The 6,506-nt window shown below is 34.4% G+C and overlaps 1 long non-coding RNA gene across 2 annotated transcripts; it reads left to right on the top strand.

The window, feature by feature from the left end:
* Nucleotides 1-2,932: 2,932 nt before the first annotated feature.
* Nucleotides 2,933-4,456, top strand: LOC144550586 (uncharacterized). Of its 2 annotated transcripts, XR_013510509.1 has the most exons (4): nucleotides 2,933-3,235; nucleotides 3,360-3,428; nucleotides 3,880-3,931; nucleotides 4,210-4,456. It is a non-coding gene; the product is annotated as an uncharacterized LOC144550586 (long non-coding RNA). The 2 variants fall into 2 exon arrangements; XR_013510508.1 differs by having other exon boundaries at nucleotides 3,880-4,456.
* The last annotated feature ends 2,050 nt before the right edge of the window (nucleotides 4,457-6,506 follow it).

Raw genomic sequence — 6,506 nt, 5'->3', positions numbered from 1 at the left:
TGGTCCGGATTCAAACTCAAAATTTAAGTTATTTTAGAGATCCGAATTCAATCGATGGCCCTATTGCTAACAGTATTTACTGAATTTAGTTTGGACCAGCCATAATTTATTTAACGATTTTTTTAATTTAAGTTGTTTTAAAAAGCTCCTGATCTGAATTGTAAAATCTAATCACACGGTCCAGAACGAATAACAGCGGATAACGAATCCATGATAAAATCCAATACTTTGTACCTCAACTTGAAAAAGGCCGGAAATTGGCCCATGTTAGCAGGCCCATAATCTCTCTTTAATGAAACATTAATTAACGGAAGGAATTTTATCCAAAGCCCTTGGACTACACTCTCCTCCAAAGCATTTAGTACCGAAATTGTTTTTAGTTACCACTCGAGAAAATAAAAATTAATTGATTGCTACTTTAATGGTCAGATTTTATTTTCTACTATCCACGCGGATCTGGTCCACGCGCCAAATTGGATTGGTGCACTGACTGGGGATACACACTGATTTGGTGCGCAGACTGAATTGGCGCACGTAATTGGTGTATTTTATGTGCATGCTAGGCAGTAGTGGCCAATTTGATGCGCCAACCCAGTCTGCGTACCAATTCAATTTGGTGCGCGGACACGATCTGCATAGGTGATTTGTTTTTAGGGGTGCTAATGAGTGGAAACTCGCTCAAAACTCGGCTCGGCCCATTCATTCTTTCATTAAAATCCGACTTGGCTCAATTCAATTTTGAAGAGTAAAGCCCAACTCGGCTCGGTTCATTGGACTCTCTAGACTAGGCCCGAACTCGGCTCAAACCCAATTGATTGTAGTATATTTAAAAATTGAGTTACCCTATTCGACTATAGGAGATTCTCAGCCCACGTCAGCACATTAAGTTCAGTCTTAACGGGTCAGATTAATGTGTCATACTTATTTAACTAAATATATAACACAAAGGGATGTAGAGATATGTTTAATTCATGCAAGAAATCCCCCCTAAAATAATTAATGCGGAAGTTGATCAAAGCGGGTTTCAAATAGTTTTTTACTATTTCGGATCCTACCCACTTAATTTCTTGAATTCGGATATTAATCGAATTGGGTAACATAATTTATAACAGTAAACTAAACAAATAAGTTGAGTTATTGTAGAAACTAAGCAAATTCGGTAACATGCACAATTTATAACAAATTCGGTAACAGTAAATTAAACAAATTTGGTAACATAATTTATAACAGTAAACTAAACAAATAATTTATAACAGTAAACTAAACTAAAAATTCGGTAACATAATTTATAACAGAAATTCAAAAATAATAAATAAGTTCAAATTATAATAGTAAAATTAAACAATTCATGAATTCAAAAACAACAAATAACCAAAATTCAAAATGGTATATGAATTTTCTAGACTCGGCCCGGCTCAAACCCATTCGGCTTAGCATGATTCTGATTTGACATAGCGTGACTCTGAATCTCCAAATGTGTTGTAAAATGTGAATTATGAATCCAAAACACGTGATTTGACTTAAAAAAATTATCATCTTATTTTGACTAAGAAAACACGTGATTTAATTAAGAATTTTAATAGCGGAAAATACTTTTGAATAAAAAAATGATAAGAAAATAGGTTCTAATAATTCTGACTCATTTTAATTTAATTTCACTCACTGTATTCGTTTCTGTTCTATCTAAAAATAAGGTATGAAAATATTATTTGGATAAAAATGAGTCACTAGTCTTAGAATTTACTAGAAAAGAAATATACCAATTAATATAAGAGTGATAATTGTATCTCTTTATTTGCATTTAAATCTATTTATATATTTCTTAAAGAATATATATATTTAACCGCCTGGCTAAATCTGACTCATAAAATCCACTGATTTTAACCCAGGTCAATTAAAAAAGATGAAAAGATTGAGCAAGCTCTGATGAGCTCGGCCCGGCCCGGCTCGACTCAGTTATAAAAAGTGAATTATTTCGAGTTCGAGCCAGATTTGGGCTCAACTCGAATTAAGCTCAGCTCAATATTGATCCATTCAAGAGTCCAACTCAAAGTCCATGAATCAGCCCACTCATTTAACAACCTTATTTGTTTTGAAATATATTACTTAGGTGGTAATCAATTACTTTTGATTTTCTATCTAAAATAATTTCGGCATTTAGTCATTTTCGGATCAAAACAAGACCCCTCTAGTACACTAGGCTGTAGTAGATTCAACAAAATATTGTTTTTAAAAAAAAAAAAAAAAAAAAAAAAAAAAAAAAAATATATATATATATATATATATATATATATATATATATATATATATATATATATAGAGTACGGCTAACGCGCTTCCTCTAGCATATGGGCCGAAATGCTTCCGGTGGAAATTTGAAATTTCAAAATCCAAAAAGTCGATCTGAACCGTTCATCTCCTTCTCCATATTAATATCTGCTTGGAGACCAAATTTTACATTTTTCTGAATTTTTTTACTATTTATTAAGCCACTTTGAAAATCGCTGATCCAATGGTTTTACTGTTTTGTTAAGCCACCGTTGGATCAGCGATTTTCAAAGTGGCTTAATAAATAGTAAAAAATTTCAGAAAAATGTAAAATTTGGTCTCCAAGCAGATATTAATATGGAGAAGAAGATGAACGGTTCAGATCGACTTTTTGGATTTTGAAATTTCAAATTTTCACCGGAAGCATTTCGGCCCATATGCTAGAGGAAGCGCGTTAGCCGTACTCTATATATATATATAGAGTAAAGCTATCATACTTCATGAATTAAACTGCATGTTTTAATTCACGTTTCTGGCCCTTCGATCTGCTTCAAAAATAGTGCTGATCAGATCTAAAAACTGCGGAACTGGACATCTCCAGTTGAGCGCGCTTTACTTTGAAAATTCAATTATCAGAAATGGAGGCCTCCAATTAAACCACAGACTATTGTCCCGATCCCTCTCCTTCTCTCTCACGCGAAAAAGAGGCGAACTCCTGGCGAAAACCTAAGGCGAGAGAGAAAGTTCAGTTGCAGTCGATCTCCCCTCCTCTCTTCCACACGCCAAAACCCATCTTCGCTCTCACCTCTCTCTCTTTCTCTCAGTCGTAATCGCAGTCGCTGCCTCTCTAACCGGTCGCTCAGCGCAGCTCCAACTCCGACGGACCCAGCCCCAACTCCGACGGACCCAACCCCAACTCCGACAGACCCAGCCCGAACTCCGACCCCTCTCTTGCCTCTCTTGCCAGGTGCTCAAACTTTTAGTTGTCAAATTAAAAGTTCATTTCTATGTCTAATGGGCTGATTTGCTCTCCGTTTATTGTTTGTTTTCTTATGAAAATAACCACTTTACACTCCTTGTTTTTAATCCAGGTTCTAGTCCCATATGAGGTGAAAACACTGCATTTGTATGAAGCCAGATTTCTAGCTTTGTTGGAGGAGGTAATTGTTTATTTTTCTACATCCCCTCTTTTTCAAATTCAATGAACTTAGTGTTATAGGTTCAACTAGAGAACAGAAAGACTAATGCATTGTTGTTTTATATTGTTACTCAATTGATGTTGGTTTCAAAGGATCAAGTATTCCAAAGTACTTTGACACAGCTATTCTGTCAAACATTTTACTGCAATTTTTTTTTTTGTAATTCTGTACACAACAGCCCTTGCTAAAGAATAATTACTACATTTTTGGACTAAATTAGTGATTATATATTCTGAATATCACTAACTTAGTAGGTTTTTTATGGCATAAGATGCAGTCACTACCAGTACCTACTAGTATTGCAATATCCTGTCAATCTTATTTTTATGGCATAAGATGCAGTCACTGCCAGTACCATTTTACATAGAAAGAAAGATAATTTGTTGATGTCATTTTTATTTTGGTATGACAGATCTTTCAATTAAAATTGACGAGCAACGAGAACCAATGTCATCATACTATTTGTAAGAGTGTTTAGTGATTATGATTTGCTTATGTTTAACAATCAGATATCATTGATCCCTACATCTACAATTTGTCATCATACAAGTTGTTGCTTATATAGTCAAAGTTTTTCAAATTAGTTGGAATTTTGAGGTGTTATCTTAAAATGCGGCTAGGTTAGATTTTCTTTTGCTTAGTTCTGTGAACTCTAAATCCATATGAAGTTAGATGTTTTTATTATGTTAAAATTTGGTTCATTTTAATTCAATTTTGATTTTAATTCTGTCATGAATTGTAGAGCAAATGATTGGAATTTGTACACAATTCAGGTGGTGCTCCCAAAGAAGTGTACTGGTACAAGACATTTTTTTTTTTTTTAGAATTAGCAATGTAAATGTACTGAATACTGATGTATTAATCAGTTTAAATTTAGTTTAGGTTAGTTCTATCAGTGTGTTGATGTACTGAGCAAGTCGATTTTAGCTTTGCTGATATTTTAATTATGAGTTGTGCTTGCACAAATCTATGTTGTTTCACAACCTATGCTTGCATGCTTCTTATATAGTTCCTTTTGTATATCTTTTTTCAAGAAGTTATTTCTTTCTCGTCCTAATTTGGATTTGCGTATCTATGCTGTGAGGATCTATGCGTGCCCAAGATGTACTGTGATTATGTCTAATTTTGTTTCAGAATGTAGTTTTAGATAAGATGTAGTTTATTAATTGTTGATGAATTTTTTTTTATTATTATTTTTGGTTTACAAAGGAAGAAGAGACATTTGACTACTAAGGATGAGAATTTTAATTCTCTCACTGTCATATGCATGCCAAAGTTCTTTTTTTCCTTTATATTAATATGTAATCAAAATGCTAATTATAGTACTTTGCAATACATTTCTTAATTATGTTTTTTCGAGGAAATTAGACATCAAATTTGTACAAAACCTGGAAATTAATAGGAACAAAATGCAAGATTTCATTACTGGTACCAATTGGTACCAGTGCAAAAACAGAAATCAGAAATGAGTTTGTAGGTTTAATGAAGCATATAAATAATAAGACATAACTGACCAATGCAAAACATTACTGCAAATAAAAAGAGTACAATTACAAATTAAATAAATTGTATTGCAATACACAAAAAAGTGATGTTTATTACAAGCTATTATATCACCCTTCAAAGAAATACACACAAAAAAATACATCACACCCTATCCTGGATTCTTTGTTTAGTCATCTCTTATAGTGTCATATGCCCCTAAGCCTCCTTGCACTCACACTAGAACATAACAACAAAAAATTTCAGTGCCAATTAATTTCAACATTACGTTACCACATTGAGAGCAACATTGTCAAGTCAACATAGTGAAAGTATGAAACAAGGCACATGGAAAATATAGAATTTTTGATGATTCTGAATCAAGAAACTTTTTGTATTTATATATTAATTATTTGTTTTTACACTTTCAAGTTATTTATTTGCAATTACATAAAAGTTGATAGTTGTTTGCTTTATTGTAGGTTAGAAACATATATATGCAATGCACCCACTGATGCACTTTACCAGTTGATCCCCAATTTAATGTAATTTATCAAAACACAAACATCACACAGGCGAGAAATCAGAAACAGTGCATACCAGCACAGAGACCACACCAAGAACACACAAACAGTCAAGACGGGAACACACAAACAGTCTGTGCTGGTAAGCATCAGAGTTTATACAAGAGAAAAGGAAGCAGAAACAAATGGAAGCCATTGTTGCTGGATTTAAATATAAATCAAATTTACAAAAAAGGGCTGCCTTGAAAGAGCTTCGTCGAGAGAGAGGAAGAGGTTGCCGATGTTGCCGAAGAGCCACCGGACTGAGTGGGGCCGAGAGAGGAGAGAGCGCCGCTACCACTGGAGTTGGGGCTGGGTCCGTCGGTGTGAGGAAGAGAGGAAGAGAGGAAGGCGACTGAGAGAGAGAAGCGCCTGATCGACTGAGAGGCGCTGATCGCGACTAAACCCTAGGCGCTGCTTTTGTGCTATTCGCGTGAGAGAGAAGGAGAAACAACGGGAGGAAGTCTGGGGGTTTAATTGGAGATCTCCAGTTCAAATTAATTAGGTTGGATATACAAAGCGCACCGAACTGAAGATGTCCAGTTCCGCTGTTTTTAGATCTGATCAGCACTATTTTTAAAGCAGATCGAAGGGCCAGAAACATGAATTAAAACATGCAGTTTAATTCATGAAGTAGGATAGCTTTACTCATATATATATATATATAGAGTACGGCTAACGCGCTTCCTCTAGCATATGGGCCGAAATGCTTCCGGTGAAAATTTGAAATTTCAAAATCCAAAAAGTCGATCTGAACCGTTCATCTCCTTCTCCATATTAATATTTGCTTGGAGACCAAATTTTACATTTTTCTGAATTTTTTTACTATTTATTAAGCCATTTTGGAAATCGCTGATCCAATGGTTTTACTGTTTTGTTAAGCCACCGTTGGATCAGCGATTTTCAAAGTGGCATAATAAATAGTAAAAAATTTCAGAAAAATGTAAAATTTGGTCTCCAAGCAGATATTAATATGGAGAAGGAGATGAACGGT

The sequence above is a fragment of the Carex rostrata genome, chromosome 2 (assembly GCF_964058835.1).
Source record: "Carex rostrata chromosome 2, lpCarRost1.2, whole genome shotgun sequence".
Lineage (NCBI taxonomy): Eukaryota > Viridiplantae > Streptophyta > Magnoliopsida > Poales > Cyperaceae > Carex > Carex rostrata.
Note: the sequence above shows the minus strand (reverse complement) of the source record. Positions and strands in the feature narration are given on the sequence as shown.